Source organism: Syngnathus leptorhynchus, chromosome 22, assembly GCF_054491065.1.
Source record: "Syngnathus leptorhynchus isolate UIUO chromosome 22, UIUO_Slep, whole genome shotgun sequence".
Classification (NCBI taxonomy): Eukaryota; Metazoa; Chordata; class Actinopteri; order Syngnathiformes; family Syngnathidae; genus Syngnathus; species Syngnathus leptorhynchus.
The window spans coordinates 198,504-216,297 of record NC_141216.1 but is presented as its reverse complement, the minus strand read 5'-3'; the positions used below and the strand labels follow the sequence as shown (position 1 = coordinate 216,297).

At 46.9% G+C, this 17,794-nt stretch overlaps 1 long non-coding RNA gene and 1 pseudogene across 1 annotated transcript; both read left to right on the top strand.

Moving 5' to 3' along the window:
* The first annotated feature begins 231 nt into the window (after nt 1-231).
* LOC147039005 (uncharacterized) lies at nt 232-3,262 on the top strand. Its single transcript, XR_015063365.1, has 3 exons — nt 232-330; nt 530-1,066; nt 2,637-3,262. It is a non-coding gene; the product is annotated as an uncharacterized LOC147039005 (long non-coding RNA).
* A 1,748-nt stretch (nt 3,263-5,010) lies between these two features.
* LOC147039004 (5.8S ribosomal RNA) lies at nt 5,011-5,122 on the top strand (annotated as a pseudogene; the record flags this gene model as incomplete).
* Nucleotides 5,123-17,794: the final 12,672 nt, after the last annotated feature.

Below are 17,794 nucleotides of genomic sequence, written 5' to 3'. Positions count from 1 at the left end.
ATATGCACAGTCGTGACGCGGACGCCAAATTTCGACGATTCGTTCTGGTCAACGGTTGTAAATGATTGCGTTGATTAAAAAAAGAAAACTTTATTTAACTCTAATTTACCGTTTTAGATAATATTACGTCGCAGTTACGTGCCGCGGAAATGGCGTCAATAGGCGGAACTTCCGCCAACATTCAAATCCGTGGGCGTGGCTTACTACAGGAAGTAGGAAAAAGCGGGGCGGCAATGTTTGCGAACGAGAGACAGCGGATAGTAACTCGACGACTAACAAGAGAATTACTTTTATTTTCTGCTCGCAACTGGACCGTCTAGAGCTTACACGGTAAATACAACTTTTTTTTTTTTAAAGAAGTACTTTTGTAGCCCTGAAAAGCGATCGAGTGTTTGTGGGGGAGGGCGTCGAATTCGGCGTCTGCTGCTAACCACAGACGCCGAATTTCGACGATTTTTACTGGTCAACGGTTGTAAATGATTGCGTTGATTTAAAAAGAACTTCATTTATCTCTAATTTACCGTTTTAGATATTATTACGTCGCAGTCATGTGTCGCAGAAATGACTTCAATAGGCGGAACTTCCGTTGAGATTCCAATCCATGCGCGTGGCTTTCAATAGGGAGTATGCAATGGCGGGCGGCAAGTGACAGAGCGGTGAGTAACACGACGATTAACAAGAGAAATGTTTTATTTTCTGCTTGCAACTGGACCGTCTTCAGCGTACACGGTAAGTATAACTCATTGTTTTTAAAAAGTACTTTTGTAGCCCTGAAAAGTGAGTGTGCGTGTGGGTGGCGACGTCGAATTCGGCGTCTGCTGCTTGCCACAGACGCCGAATTTCGACGATTCTTCCTGGTCAACGGTTGTAAATGATTGCGTTGATTAAAAAGAACTCTATCTCTAATTTACCGTTTTAGATATTATTACGTCGCAGTCATGTGCCGCGGAAATGACGTCAATAGGCCGAACTCCCGCCAAGATTCAAATCCGTGGATACAAACACAACGATTATCAACAGAAATATCTATTTTCTGCTTGCAACTGGAACGTCTAGAGCGTACACGGTAAATGCAACTCATTGTGTTTAAAGAGATTTACTTTTGTGTAGTTTGACTAAAGTTGTCGATGTAGCTAGGTTCACTTAGCAATAGCAATGTGTAGTTGTGTAGCTAACCCTAGCTGAAACGTAGTTGTATCTGTGAATGTTGGTTGAGGGTAAATGCTAATCTTTTATTTCATTAAATAAATCAGTAAAGTCATTTAAATTATGATTATTTATTATTATTTGTAAAAATACTACGTATAGACGCAAAAACTACTACACAAAATGGGCAGACTTTACTTGTTTGGAAAGGAAAGGGAAGAAGTAAGACCAGTTTGATTTATTTAATGGGAAGAAATGAGACTTATTTAATTTATTTCATAGATTTTCTGTTTGTACCTAGTATTTATACATCATAATTTAAATTATCTTCAACATTACCGTGGTGGTTTGGATCCATTCAAAAGATCCAAAGTTTTGTGTACCTATGTGTAGTTCAGAACATATCTTGTGTTACTCTACTCTTTTTTTTATCAACTTATATCAATTTAACTAAGCGTTTAATACGTCCTATCAGGTCTAGAGTCAAGATTTGGCACCATCATGTGGTGAAAGTTTTAATTTTAGCACATCCAATTTATCCTGGGAACAAAAATAGATTAAATAAGCTTAAATAAGTCTTACTTTTTCCCATTAAATAAATTAAATAAGTTTTACTTCCCACTCCTTTTCAAACAAGGTCTCATGTTACTCCACTCGCTCTTATTAACAACTTCTTTCAATTTAACGAAGTGTTTAATACGTTCTATTAAGACGTATGTGAAAATTTGGCACCATCCTTTGGTTAAATTAGGATTTAGGATTTAAATCAAAATTTTCCTGGGAATTAAAATAGATTAAATAAATCCTCTTGCCACTCCTTTTCAAATAAGTAAACTCTGCCCATTTTGTGCTGTAGAATTTCTGTATATATCTAGTATTTATCCAAAATCATAATTTAAACGACTATTCATTCATTTATTCATTCAATAGATCTAAAGTTGGGTTAGGTGTAATTCAGAATAGGGCTCATGTCAAAATAGATTAAATCAATTAAATAAGTCTTCTTCCCCCTCCCTTTCAAACAAGTGTATATAATATAGGGTTATATATATATATATATATATATATATATATATATATATAATTTAACCCTGATAAGTCTTTTTCCCATTCCTTTTCAAACAAGTAAAGTCCGCCCAATTTTGTGTAGTAGATTTTGTGTTTATACCTAGTATTTATCCAAAATCATAGTTTAAATGACTTAATTCATTTATTCAAAAGATCCAAAGTTGTGTTAGGTGTAATTCAGAACAGGTCTCATGTCAAAATAGATTAAATAAAGTAAATAGGTCTTCTTCCCACTCCCTTTCAAACAAGTAAACTGCCTGTTTTGTGTAGTAGATTTTCTGTTTATACCTAGTATTTATACTAAATCATAATTAAAACGGCTTAATTAATTAATTTATTTAAAATAAAGTTTAATATGTCCTATCAAGTATCATGTGGTTGTACACTGTTTGTACTATGTGTCTTCTCTGCATCCATTGCAGCCTGGTCATCCTGGAAGAGGGACCCTCCCATCTGTGGTCTCTTCTCAAGGTTTCTCATTTCCCCTCGTCGGAGTTTTTCCTTGCCCTCAGGGGAGTTTAAGATCAGGGGATGGCTGAGAATATTGTCATTTGACATTTTCAAATGTCCTGAGTGTTGTTAGTCACCTAAATGTTGAACAGAGACTGTGATGTACCAAAGTCAAATTCCTTGTTTGGCACGCCCCAAGTAAGAAGTTCTACTGCAGGTTTGATCGGTCCTCCCACACAACTGGACCTCCTGCAGCACAATACATACTCCCCTCCCAACCGCTCATTCCACACCTCCGTCACCGCTGTCACCTACTCTCTCTTGCAGAGGCCGTGCCCGCACTCCAGATCCGTGAGGAGGAAGTGCGCCAGGTGTTCCGGAGACATAAGATCAGGAAGGCACCGGGCCCAGACGGCGTGTCACCCTCCTGCTTGAAAGCCTGTGCTGAGCAGCTGGCACCCACCTTTGCATGGATCTTCAATTGCTCCCTGGAGCTGTGTGAGGTGTTGTTGCGTGGGTTGTTGTTGTGTGGGTTGTTGTTGCCGTGGGTTGTTGTTTTTGTTGGCGTGGGTTGTTGTTGTTGTGGTTGTTGTTGTTGGGGTGGTGGTTGTTGTGGTTGGGGTGGTGGTGGTTGGGGTTGTTTTTTGGGTTGTGGTTGGGGGGTTGTTATTGTGGTTGGTGTTGGGGAGGGTTGATGTTTTTGGGGCTGTTGGGGGGGGGGGGGGGTTGTTGGGTTGTTGTTGGGGTTCTTGGCGTGGTTGGGGTTCTTGGGGTTGTTGTTGGGGGCGTTGCTGTTGGGGTTATTGGAGGGGTTGATGTTGGGGTTGTTATTGTTGTTTGGGTTAGGGTTGTTTTGGGGGTTGTTGTAGTTGTTTGGGGGGTTGGCATTGTTGGGGCTGTTGGGGTTTTTGTTGTTGGGTTTGGGGTTGTTGTTGGGGGATTTATGTTATTGGGGTTGTGGTTGTTGTGAGGGGGTTGTGGTGGTTGTTGTTGGGGGGGAATGATGTTGGAGTTGTTGGGGTTGTTGGGGGATTGATGTTATTGGGGTTAGGGTTATTGTTGGGGTTGTTGTTGGGGCTTGTGCAGCTTTAGGCCTCTCGGACCATTGTCTAGTTCATCTGATCCCGGCCTACAGGTAGAAACTAAAAACTTCTAAGTCTGTAGTGAGGAGTGTGAGGAAGTGGACAGTGGAGTCAAGGCAGGACCTTCAAGCCTGCTTTGACTGCACCGATTGGGGAGTTTTCAAAGCTGCAACTTCAGACCTGTATGAACTCACTGACACTGCCACATCATACATCTGTTTTTGTGAGGATCTGTGTGTGCAGACTAAGACCTTCCGCACGTACCATAACGACAAACTTTGGTTTACACCGAACCTCTGGAATGTGCGGTGCGCAAAGCCAAGTAGGAGGCCTACAAGGGCGGCGACCAGGACCTGTTCAAGCAGACCAAAGACACTGAACTGAAAGGTGAGGAAAACCAGGAGGTGTTACGGGGAGAGCCTGGAGAGACACCTCTCTGCCAATCCTGATCCCTCAACAGTGTGGAAAGGTTTCCAGAGCATCACGTGCTTCAAGAAACAAACCCCCCGTCCTGTGGAGAGTCCAAGGCTCGCTAACCAGCTGAACAGGTTCTGCAGGTTTGATCGGTCCTCCCACACTCCGAGCGTGCGTAGCGTGCGGGGGAGGTCCGGTCGACAGGCTGGCCTCTGCCCCCATTCCACTGTCTCGCGACGTCACCGGCCGCCCAAGACATGAGCGGTATGTGGCCTGCGCGCGTGCGTAGCGTTCGGGGGAGGTCCGGTTGACACGCCGGCCGCTGCCCACCGTCGCGCGACGTTACCGTCCGCTCACGAAGGTTCTGGCGATGCAGAAGCGGTATGTGGCCCGTGAGCGTGCGTAGCGTGCGGGGGAGGTCCGGTCGACAGGCCGGCCTCTGCCCCCCTTCCACCGTCTCGCGACGTCACCGTCCGCCCTGCTTCGCCGCCTGCCCCCACCCCACCACACCCCGCCCTCGCCAGCGCTCCACTCAGCCGGCGGTGGACTTTCGCTCGCCATCGAATTAGTCTAGGGCGGCACGCGGCCGGGAAGGGTCGGCCCGGTGCCATCGCGACACCGCCCGCTCGGAACTTACCCCAATCAGCGCGGCGGGCACCCAACTAACGGCCCTCCTTCGGCGGACCGTCGGGGGTTTAATGTCCGCTCGACGCGTCGGAAGACGCGGATGGGCAGCGCCCGTCGCCGTCGGCCGGATCAAACCTTTTTTTCATCGGAACTTGGCAACTCGTGGTGCGTGCGGCGGAATGGGGACCCCGGCCGACCCGCGCCGCCGCAACCCACAAACGACAACTCTTAGCGGTGGATCACTCGGCTCGTGCGTCGATGAAGGACGCAGCTAGCTGCAATAATTAATGTGAATTGCAGGACACATTGATCATTGACACTTTGACAAAGTGTCAATTGCGAACTTTATCCATCCAAGGAAGGAGCGTGAGGGCTGGCTCCTTAAACACAGACCAAGTTTCGCCCTAAACACAGACCAAGTGGAGGATGGCCGCCTCCTTAAACACAGGCCGAAAAATGACAAAGTGTCAACTGCGAACTTTGTCCATCCAAGGAAGGAGCGTGAGGGCCGGCTCCTTAAACATGGGCCGAAAAATGACCAAGTGTCAACTGCGAACTTTGTCCATCCAAGGAAGGAGCGTAACGGCGGCGTCCTTAAACACGGGCCGAAAAATGACCGAGTGTCAACTGCGAACTTTGTCCATCCAAGGAAGGAGCGCGAGGGCTGGCTCCTTAAACACAGACCAAGTTTTGTCCTAAACACAGACCAAGTGGAGGACGGCCGCCACCTTAAACACTGGCCGAAAAATGAAAAAGTGTCAACTGCGAACTTTGTCCATTCAAGGAAGGAGTGTGAGGGCCGGCTCCTTAAACACAGACCAAGTTTCGCCCTAAACACAGACCAAGTGGAGGATGGCTGCCTCCTTAAACATAGGCCGAAAATTGACCAAGTGTCAACTGCGAACTTTGTCCATCCAAGGAAGGTGAGTAACGGCCGCCACCTTAAACACGGGCCGAAAAATGACCAAGTGTCAACTGCGAACTTTGTCCATCCAAGGAAGGAGCGTGAGGGCTGGCTCCTTAAACACAGGCCGAGTTTCGCCCCGGACGGGCCGTTTTCTCCCGGCGCCCGCCCGCGTACGCCCCCCATCCCCTGTCGCCCGTCTGCTCCCGGCGGGCCTCCGAGTACCCCCTCACCCATCTGACCGACTGGCACTCATGACCCGTCTTGGTAGGGGCCCCATCGGCCTCGGCTTGCCGACGTCGGGTGGATGGTTCCTACCCACTGCGGGTCGCACTCAGGCGCCGCGAGCGTGCGTTACCGGTGCGCGAAGACCTCTGCGGAGAAACGAATGTATAGTTTGCGAATGTGGTGCATGCAAGCAAGTGGAGGACGGCCGCCTCCTTAAATACGGGCCGAAAAATGACTAAGTGTCAACTGCGAACTTTGTCCATCCAAGGAAGGAGCGTAACGGCCGTCTGCTTAAACACGGGCCGAAAAATGACCGAGTGTAAACTGCGAAAGTTGTCCATCCAAGGAAGGAGCGTGAGGGCTGGCTCCTTAAACACAGACCAAGTTTCGCCCCGGACGGTCTGTCTACTCCCGGCGCCCGCCCGCGTACGCCCCCTATCCCCGGTCGCCCGTCTGCTCCCGGTGGGCCTCCGAGTACCCCCTCACCCAACCCACGGCACTCCGGTTGGTCCAGCGATAGCCGGCCGGCGTCCTACGCCCCGATGCGCGGAACCGTACGATACTGGCCTGGGGTGCTCCATGATGACTGTGGGGCATTTCACTCCCGGTAAACGATATAGCATGTTTGAGAAGAGCCTGGTGCTAAATGACTTGCATACGACCTGATTCTGGGTCAGGGTCTCGTAAGTAGCAAAGCAGCTACATCGCTGCGATCTATTGAGAGTCAGCCCTCGATCCAACCTTTTGTCGGCCGGTGTCACCTCCGGAGGCCAGTTCGGCATCCCTCCCGCCGGGGTAGGCTGCTACCAGGGGAGTCGTCCGACTCTGAAGAATATCTGCCGCGGCGGAAGACAGTGGTCACCTCCAGCACTTCCATACATCCAGCCACGGAGGTGGCTCTTCCACACTTCCAGCCACGGAGGTGGCTCTTCCACACTTCCAGCCACGGAGGTGGCTCTTCCACACTTCCAGCCACGGAGGTGGCTCTTCCATACCTCCACCCACGGAGGTGGCTGGCTGGTACCTCCACACTTCCATACTTCCAGTCACGGAGGTGGCTGGCCGGTACTTCCATACTTCCAGCCACGGTGCTGGCGAAAATTGCACTAAGTGCGAAAGCCCATTCATTTACAATGGCGTGTCCGCCAGGCGGCGACATTTCCCCGTTACCGGAGGCTGCGCGGCGGGAGATGATCTGAGCGCATCCGAGCGGCTGGCACTCTGCGCCGGCGTGGTTGAGCGGCAGGCCTTGGCACTTTGGGTGGATCTTCGAGCCACGGTGGTGGCACTTCCATAGCTCCAGCCACGGAGGTGGCACTTCCATACATCCAGCCACGGTGGTGGCTCTTCCATACTTCCATAGCTCCAGCCACGGAGGTGGCACTTCCATACATCCAGCCACGGAAGTGGCTCTTCCATACCACCAGCCACGGAGGTGGCTCTTCCATACTTCCATAGCTCCAGCCACGGCGGTGGCTGCACTTCCAGACTTCCATAGCTCCAGCCACGGAGGTGGTACTTCCATACATCCAGCCATGGAGGTGGCTCTTCCATACTTCCATAGCTCCAGCCACGGAGGTGGCTGCACTTCCATACTTCCATAGCTCCAGCCACGGAGGTGGCTCTTCCATATCTCCAGCCACGGAGGTGGCTCTTCCATACTTCCATACCACCAGCCACGGAGGTGGCTCTTCCATACTTCCATAGCTCCAGCCACGGAGGTGGCTGGAACCTCCATACTTCCATAGCTCCAGCCACGGAGGTGGCTGGATCTTCCATACTTCCATAGCTCCAGCCACGGAGGTGGCTGGATCTTCCATAGCTCCAGCTACGGAGGTGGCTGGCTGATACCTTCATACTTCCATAGCTCCAGCCACGGAGGTGGCTGGCTGGTTCCTCCATACCTCCATATTTCCATAGCTACAGCCACGGAGGTGGCTGGCTGGTACTTCCATACCCTTGACACTTCCCTGTCACGTGATGCAAATTTGGACACAGCGAAGTACTGCCAAATGGAATGTAAGAGTCAGCATGGTTCTAACAAAGGGAGTGAAAGAAAGCAGTTTTCATCCAGTCTCAAATCAGGTACCACAACATAGTTGCAGCGCAAAATCGTTTTGATGTGTCAGCGAACCAACAATGACAAGAAAGATGAGAAGAAGCTGTTTCCACCCAGTCTTGAACTGGGGACATTTCACGTGTTAGGCGAATGTGATATTCACTACACGATGGTAACATCTGCTTGAGCGGCACACCTTACTTGCTGGACCAAAGGTGAGGGCACCGCACCCGAACCATCACTATTTTAGATCTTTACGACTACTCCCTCATTCATTCACATGTTCGGTGAAACCTCCCCAAATCCCCACCCAAACATCACAAAAACATGCTTGGTCTGCCGATTTAGTAATCCAAATTGCCCATTGCTGTGAGCGCAAGTGCAATTGATTGTTTGTCTCTGTATGCCCTGCGATTGGCTGGCAACCAGTTGCAACGTGTCCCCCGCCTACTGCCCGATGACTGCTGGGATAGGCTCCAGCACGCCCGTGACAGATAATGGATGGAATTGAATGGGGATCAGTTTAGGGCCTGAAGAGGGAGCAACAGCAATGTGTAGATACTCCCATTAGTTAATACAAACATATATACTTTCTCATATCAATTAATGTGTAAATACTCGTATCAATTTGTCCAAACATAGTTGCTCAATCAGAGCACAGACAGCACACAGAGCTTTGTGACTTTCACTTACATATAGGCAGTGAGCACAGACACGGTACAAAGAGCTTAGTAAAGTTCCATGACACATCGTCACAAAACATTCAGTAAATAACAGGACATTCAGGTGATAACATAACTGACCTTATCCTTCCCTCCCATTCCCTTCCTAGTTCCTGATTTTGGTCAGTATAAAGCCTTCTGATCTGGAGTGTGACGTTGTTTCATCTGCTGAAATGCCTTGTGCACTGACCGCCATTAAACAACCTAAAATCTGTTGCAAAAACATTACTCCACATTTTTGTTTTCCTTGCTCAACGACGCACATCTTGGACAAAACGCAACAGGCCGTTTTAGCTAAACTATTCACAGTCTCAGCTCGGCAAACTGAGGTTCAATTCCCCGACACGGAGTCTATTTCTTTGTGTGAGAAAATTACTTTTACAGTTTTGTAGAGCAAATCAAAAGGATCATAAGACTTGTTTCCAACCTGTTTCACACGAGGGACCTTTAGCGTGTGAGGCAAATGTGATAACCACTACACCATGGAAACTGCACCGACACACATAGCCTTTTGAAAAGCCCGGCAAAAGTTCAACAAAAGTGCGAAACCTGGTCTTCACCCAGTCTCAAATCAAGTACCCTTTAGCGAAACGACTCACAGCCTGGGCTCGACAAATCGGGCTTCAATTTGTTGACACGGAGTTTATTTCTTTGTATGAAAAAATTGCTTTTGCGGGCACAGTTTTGAAAAGCAAATCAAAAAGTTCATAAGTACCCGCTTTATTCCTCACTCACTTTTGTTGAACTTTTGCCGGGCTTCCCAAAATAATTTGGACATCACAGCAGTCATCATGTTCTTCTAAGATGCGAAAGACCCCTAGTTTGAAACTGGGTGGAAACAACTTTTTCTAAATTTATTAGTCAGTGTTGTCTGCTTTACAAAGTGTGCCAGGGACACCTCGGCAAACGTGAGCCAGAAGCTCTGTGAGTCAGCAACACCCAGGTGTGTGACATTCCGCTACAATGCTCCCCTGACCACGTATAGAGCGAAACCAGCCTCTAATCTGTGTTTCAGTGAGTGCAATTTATCAGGATACAAATTACTTGAGCCTAAACTGTTGGTTCATGGTCATCCCTTATGATCGTTGAAACCTTTTCATGCCCATGTCGCTAATTTTTAGATGCTTTTATTCTTCATCTTGTCATTCAATGATATTGTCATTCTTCGCAATCGTTTCGCCATAGTTAGTTTATTTTTTACGATTCATTATAACTTCAATGTAGATTTGGAGAATCATGTCCACATTATATAGCTGCATTGGGTATTGTTTGTGTGTATGTGTGTGTGAGTGTGCGTGTGTGTGTGTGTGTCTGTGTCTATATGTCTATGTGTGTGTGTTTACACAGTTCTGTGTGTTGTATTCAGAGTAGTTGTGTTTATATAAAATAATGAGAAGATTTGCACACATGTACATTAAAACGTATATGAGATTGTCTAACCTAACAAAATATCTACACATTGCTGTTGCTCTCCAACTGCCATCATCCAGTCTATCCTCTGCACCTCCATCACTGTCTGGTTTGGATCGACCACCAAACAAGACAAGCACAGACTGTAACGGACAATCAGGTCTGTGGAAAAGATAATGGGGACCAGCCTCACCAGGACCAGGAATTGTGCAAGTATCATCTCTGCAGACCCTTCTCACCCAGGTCACAGTCTGTTCAAACTTCTCCCCTCCGGACGGTGTTATAGAGAGCTGTACGCAAAAACCAGCAGACAAAGACAGCTTCTTCCCCAGGCTGTAGCTCTGATGAACTCACACCACTCATAGAGTCTCAGAGACATCACTGTGCGATAACATCCTGCTCTCGCCACTTAAATGTTGTTAGTTACCTGAATGTTGTCAGTCACTTAAATGTCGTACAGAGGCTGAGATCAACTGGAGTCATATTCCTCGTTTGGCATGCACAAACCTGGCATATATAGCTGATTTAGATTTTATGCAGGGGTTTTGGTGTTGGCAGGATTGGGCAGGTGTTGGTTCTGGATGCTGTTTTGGTGGGGAATACTGTAATGGAATGGTCCTACAATATCCTGGCACTGTCTGTGGCTGAGAAAACTGGACAATATGACCTGGAAGGGTAAGTGTTCCTTTTTTTATGTCAGATCATCAGCAGCAGCTGCTGCAGCCTCGTGTCTCAAGGACATCCAGCCTTAAGGTTACAGTCATCCAGCTCTGCAACCAGTGACAGTCATTTCAGTACGGAGGTCGAGACGGCCGTGCTGTTCTCCGTATCCTTAGGTGTTAGTAGACTCACATATTTTGACCTAAATGTTAGCGGTTTGGGTAGTTCGGTGGCGCACTGGTTAGCATGTCCGCATCACAGTTAGGGGGAGTTCGATTCCACCTCTGACCCTCCCTGTGTGGAGTTTGGTTTGTTCTCCCCGTGCCTGCGTGGGTTTTCTCCAGGCACTCTGGTTTCCTCCCGCATTCCAAAAACCATGCTTGGTAGGCCGATTGAGCACTCCAAATTGCCCCTAGGTGTGAGTGCAAGTGCAGGTGGTTGTTCGTCTCTGTCTGCCCTGCGATCGGCTGGCTACCGGTTCAGGATGTCCCCCGCCTACTGCTCAATGACTGCTGGGATAGGCTCCAGCACGCCCGTGACCCCCGTGGGGACAAGTGGTATAGAACATGGGTGGATGTTAGTAGCCTATATTAATCATTATGTATTTTAGGGCAACAAAAGTGCGCAAATGATATTGAATAATGGCACTAAATGTAGGAATTTACTCATAGCCACTCAAAGTAAACTGCCTTGACAGGGAATCGAACCCGAGCCTCACGCGTGAATCCTACCACTGGACTACCAATGCAACTTTTGGCAGCTACCTTTCAGATTTTGGAAAGATGACTCCAGCCATCACAAACTGCTGAACTCACTGATTTTCTTTTGGCAAACTGTCGAAGCGAACATCATCAGAAACCAAAATTAGCTTTCGCTGAAATGCTAAATAATGTTAAAGTTGACTTGGAAAAGCGGTCAATTATTGTCCTAATAGGTTTCAATGGACACATATAATATGGTAGCTTACAATATACTACTGTTGAACGGGGAGGAAACTTGTGTCTCACCAATAGCTGTCCTCGTCAATATCCTTTGGAGCACCCCGTCTTACAGCCAGTGTCAAATATTGAACAGAGTCCGTTAATGATCCTAGGAAACGTCCTGACATGGTCTGCGCTGCTTCTCACTCTGACGCCATCTTTAGAGAACTGATGGCTGAGTCTACTGTGCAATGCACAAGGAGGTTGTGGAAGTACACAATAAACTATCAATGGGGAATTTCACAAAGCACATTGTCCCTCCCCTAAGCCTATTGAAAGAGGCTTCAGCTTTCCAGAGGCCGAACAGAAGGCCTTTGAACTGCCACACGCTGGTGATGGGTGCTTACTTAGGCTTGACAACTGAGGCTGGTGTAGGAGGAGGATGGTGTAGATACGAAGGAAAGGCGGTTGGCATACAGGGGTTTAAATCCACAATTTATGCAAGGGATTTTATGTTGGTAGGATTGGGCAGGTGTTGGTGCTAGATTCTGTTTCGGTGGGCAATACTGAAATTGAGTGGTCTGACAATCCCCTGGCTTCGTCGGTGGATGAGAAAACTGGACAATATGATCTGGAAGGGTAAGTGCTCCTTTATTTGTGTCAGAGCAGCAACAAAAGCCAAGTGTCTGTTAGGATACGGATTTTTAGCTATTGATCTGACTCCAAATTGCGATCAACACTTAACACAAGTTTCTTTGTCCCAATCCACGCACTGGCGCACCTAACAATTTTGCGAGTTCGTTCTGTCAAAGAGAAGACCGGTAGATCAATCAGACCAAATTCACCAATTGTTTATTCCTAACAAAGCACACTAATACAGGTCCCTCACACTAAAACTCGTGCGTTTTTGTGACCACCAAAAGACGACACATTCTTCCGGGTTGCCCAGTTTTAAAGAAACACAATATGAATATTAAAGCATGCAAAAAATTGTGTGATGATTGGTCGATGGCCATCTCCTCCCCGTCGAGGTGTCATCACTGTGGTCAGGGTGTTGGGTTTTTTCCTCTCGAAGCCCAACCACCTGACGTGGTGTTGTTCTTTGTTCTCGTTCCTCACCGACCTTGAGGTGTTATCGTCCGGTACTCCCTTCGTCCCGTACCATCCCGTACTCCCTGTCTCGGCCTGTTTTACAACACTTCGCAGAAAACAAGTTCATGCAGTGTGCCTGCACATTCCTCACCCCTCACCAATCCACACAAGCACTCCAATACTAGATATTATATTAATATGATTATATGTTTAACACAACCTTAAAAAATATGTTTGCAAACTGCTGAAAGCACATTTCCCTTTATGTCTCAAGAAGACCTGGGGCTGGGTCTTCTGCAACGAACAAATGCAGCAAAAATCATCTTTGCATAATCTCAAGGTCACCAGTGAGTCACTCAATATATGTGCTCACTCACCAGGGACAGTCATTACTGAGGTCAAGACGGTCGTGCCGTTTCCTTTTTCCTTAGGTGTTAGCAGACTCAGACATTTTCTTTACCTAAATGTCAGTGGTTTGAAGGAAGCCTTTGTTAATCACAATCCATTTTAGGGCGTTCGATCATTTATGGTGGTACCCATTTGAATTTAAATCTGTCATTTTACTTTAGGAAGGAAACATTTCTTAAAAATCCATACTTGTGATGTGCGAGGAACAACAATCTGGAGCATTCTTCAAAAGGACGGACCAACAGCCGACAAAAATGCACAGTTCCAGACTACAGTTGATAATGCTCAAAAGTCGTATTGTGTCGCGGGATGCTGATGCTTGTATCGAGTATTCCAGGAAGTGTTCAGTGCAGCTTGCATCGAGGCATGTATCATTATGGAGTGGAGACCTCATCGATGAAAGAGGAGGCTTCGTCTGCTCAACGGGTGCCGTGATTGGCTGACACACAGACGAGGCTTAGTCTGCTTGACGGGTGCCGTGATTGGCTGACATATAAAAGCGGCAACGCGTCCCCTGTCTTCCCCGCGCAATTCGAGTTTCTGTGCGACAATACGAGATTTTTTGCTAACGAACCGTTTTCATGGAGCCTAAGAGAAAAAAGAAACATTCCCCAGTAGGATAACATTTTGATCTCGTTTCCCCAAATAAGGTGTTCTTTTGTATGGTGCCCCATTTCATGGACGTTTGCATTTATGTCTTGCATTCTTTTCCAAGGTGTCCCTGATGGTCCAGTGGTTAGGATGCTGAGCTTCCACAGCCCCGCCCCCTGTTTTAGATTCGCGCACATCAGGGCTCGCTTCCATTGGTCCACGGCGCTCCTAAATTGTATGCCCTGCGATTGGCTGGCAACCAGTTGCAACGTGTCCCCCGCCTACTGCCCGATGACTGCTGGGATAGGCTCCAGCACGCCTGTGACAGATAATGGATGGAATTGAATGGGGATCAGTTTAGGGCCTGAAGAGGGAGCAACAGCAATGTGTAGATACTCCCATTAGTTAATACAAACATATATACTTTCTCATATCAATTAATGTGTAAATACTCGTATCAATTTGTCCAAACATAGTTGCTCAATCAGAGCACAGACAGCACACAGAGCTTTGTGACTTTCACTTACATATAGGCAGTGAGCACAGACACGGTACAAAGAGCTTAGTAAAGTTCCATGACACATCGTCACAAAACATTCAGTAAATAACAGGACATTCAGGTGATAACATAACTGACCTTATCCTTCCCTCCCATTCCCTTCCTAGTTCCTGATTTTGGTCAGTATAAAGCCTTCTGATCTGGAGTGTGACGTTGTTTCATCTGCTGAAATGCCTTGTGCACTGACCGCCATTAAACAACCTAAAATCTGTTGCAAAAACATTACTCCACATTTTTGTTTTCCTTGCTCAACGACGCACATCTTGGACAAAACGCAACAGGCCGTTTTAGCTAAACTATTCACAGTCTCGGCAAACTGAGGTTCAATTCCCCGACACGGAGTCTATTTCTTTGTGTGAGAAAATTACTTTTACAGTTTTGTAGAGCAAATCAAAAGGATCATAAGACTTGTTTCCAACCTGTTTCACACGAGGGACCTTTAGCGTGTGAGGCAAATGTGATAACCACTACACCATGGAAACTGCACCGACACACATAGCCTTTTGAAAAGCCCGGCAAAAGTTCAACAAAAGTGCGAAACCTGGTCTTCACCCAGTCTCAAATCAAGTACCCTTTAGCGAAACGACTCACAGCCTGGGCTCGACAAATCGGGCTTCAATTTGTCGACACGGAGTTTATTTCTTTGTATGAAAAAATTGCTTTTGCGGGCACAGTTTTGAAAAGCAAATCAAAAAGTTCATAAGTACCTGCTTTATTCCTCACTCACTTTTGTTGAACTTTTGCCGGGCTTCCCAAAATAATTTGGACATCACAGCAGTCATCATGTTCTTCTAAGATGCGAAAGACCCCTAGTTTGAAACTGGGTGGAAACAACTTTTTCTAAATTTATTAGTCAGTGTTGTCTGCTTTACAAAGTGTGCCAGGGACACCTCGGCAAACGTGAGCCAGAAGCTCTGTGAGTCAGCAACACCCAGGTGTGTGACATTCCGCTACAATGCTCCCCTGACCACGTATAGAGCGAAACCAGCCTCTAATCTGTGTTTCAGTGAGTGCAATTTATCAGGATACAAATTACTTGAGCCTAAACTGTTGGTTCATGGTCATCCCTTATGATCGTTGAAACCTTTTCATGCCCATGTCGCTAATTTTGAGATGCTTTTATTCTTCATCTTGTCATTCAATGATATTGTCATTCTTCGCAATCGTTTCGCCATAGTTAGTTTATTTTTTACGTTTCATTATAACTTCAATGTAGATTTGGAGAATCATGTCCACATTATATAGCTGCATTGGGTATTGTTTGTGTGTATGTGTGTGTGCGTGTGTGTGTGAGTGTGTGTCTGTGTCTATATGTCTATGTGTGTGTGTTTACACAGTTCTGTGTGTTGTATTCAGAGTAGTTGTGTTTATATAAAATAATGAGAAGATTTGCACACATGTACATTAAAACGTATATGAGATTGTCTAACCTAACAAAATATCTACACATTGCTGTTGCTCTCTCTTCAACTGCCATCATCCAGTCTATCCTCTGCACCTCCATCACTGTCTGGTTTGGATCGACCACCAAACAAGACAAGCACAGACTGTAACGGACAATCAGGTCTGTGGAAAAGATAATGGGGACCAGCCTCACCAGGACCAGGAATTGTGCAAGTATCATCTCTGCAGACCCTTCTCACCCAGGTCACAGTCTGTTCAAACTTCTCCCCTCCGGACGGTGTTATAGAGAGCTGTACGCAAAAACCAGCAGACAAAGACACAGCTTCTTCCCCAGGCTGTAGCTCTGATGAACTCACACCACTCATAGAGTCTCAGAGACATCACTGTGCAATAACATCCTGCTCTCGCCACTTAAATGTTGTTAGTTACCTGAATGTTGTCAGTCACTTAAATGTCGTACAGAGGCTGAGATCAACTGGAGTCATATTCCTCGTTTGGCATGCACAAACCTGGCATATATAGCTGATTTAGATTTTATGCAGGGGTTTTGGTGTTGGCAGGATTGGGCAGGTGTTGGTTCTGGATGCTGTTTTGGTGGGGAATACTGTAATGGAATGGTCCTACAATATCCTGGCACTGTCTGTGGCTGAGAAAACTGGACAATATGACCTGGAAGGGTAAGTGTTCCTTTTTTTATGTCAGATCATCAGCAGCAGCTGCTGCAGCCTCGTGTCTCAAGGACATCCAGCCTTAAGGTTACAGTCATCCAGCTCTGCAACCAGTGACAGTCATTTCAGTACGGAGGTCGAGACGGCCGTGCTGTTCTCCGTATCCTTAGGTGTTAGTAGACTCACATATTTTGACCTAAATGTTAGCGGTTTGGGTAGTTCGGTGGCGCACTGGTTAGCATGTCCGCATCACAGTTAGGGGGAGTTCGATTCCACCTCTGACCCTCCCTGTGTGGAGTTTGGTTTGTTCTCCCCGTGCCTGCGTGGGTTTTCTCCAGGCACTCTGGTTTCCTCCCGCATTCCAAAAACCATGCTTGGTAGGCCGATTGAGCACTCCAAATTGCCCCTAGGTGTGAGTGCAAGTGCAGGTGGTTGTTCGTCTCTGTCTGCCCTGCGATCGGCTGGCTACCGGTTCAGGGTGTCCCCCGCCTACTGCTCAATGACTGCTGGGATAGGCTCCAGCACGCCCGTGACCCCCGTGGGGACAAGTGGTATAGAACATGGGTGGATGTTAGTAGCCTATATTAATCATTATGTATTTTAGGGCAACAAAAGTGCGCAAATGATATTGAATAATGGCACTAAATGTAGGAATTTACTCATAGCCACTCAAAGTAAACTGCCTTGACAGGGAATCGAACCCGAGCCTCACGCGTGAATCCTACCACTGGACTACCAATGCAACTTTTGGCAGCTACCTTTCAGATTTTGGAAAGATGACTCCAGCCATCACAAACTGCTGAACTCACTGATTTTCTTTTGGCAAACTGTCGAAGCGAACATCATCAGAAACCAAAATTAGCTTTCGCTGAAATGCTAAATAATGTTAAAGTTGACTTGGAAAAGCGGTCAATTATTGTCCTAATAGGTTTCAATGGACACATATAATATGGTAGCTTACAATATACTACTGTTGAACGGGGAGGAAACTTGTGTCTCACCAATAGCTGTCCTCGTCAATATCCTTTGGAGCACCCCGTCTTACAGCCAGTGTCAAATATTGAACAGAGTCCGTTAATGATCCTAGGAAACGTCCTGACATGGTCTGCGCTGCTTCTCACTCTCTGACGCCATCTTTAGAGAACTGATGGCTGAGTCTACTGTGCAATGCACAAGGAGGTTGTGGAAGTACACAATAAACTATCAATGGGGAATTTCACAAAGCAGATTGTCCCTCCCCTAAGCCTATTGAAAGAAGCTTCAGCTTTCCAGAGGCCGAACAGAAGGCCTTTGAACTGCCACACGCTGGTGATGGGTGCTTACTTAGGCTTGACAACTGAGGCTGGTGTAGGAGGAGGATGGTGTAGATACGAGGGAAAGGC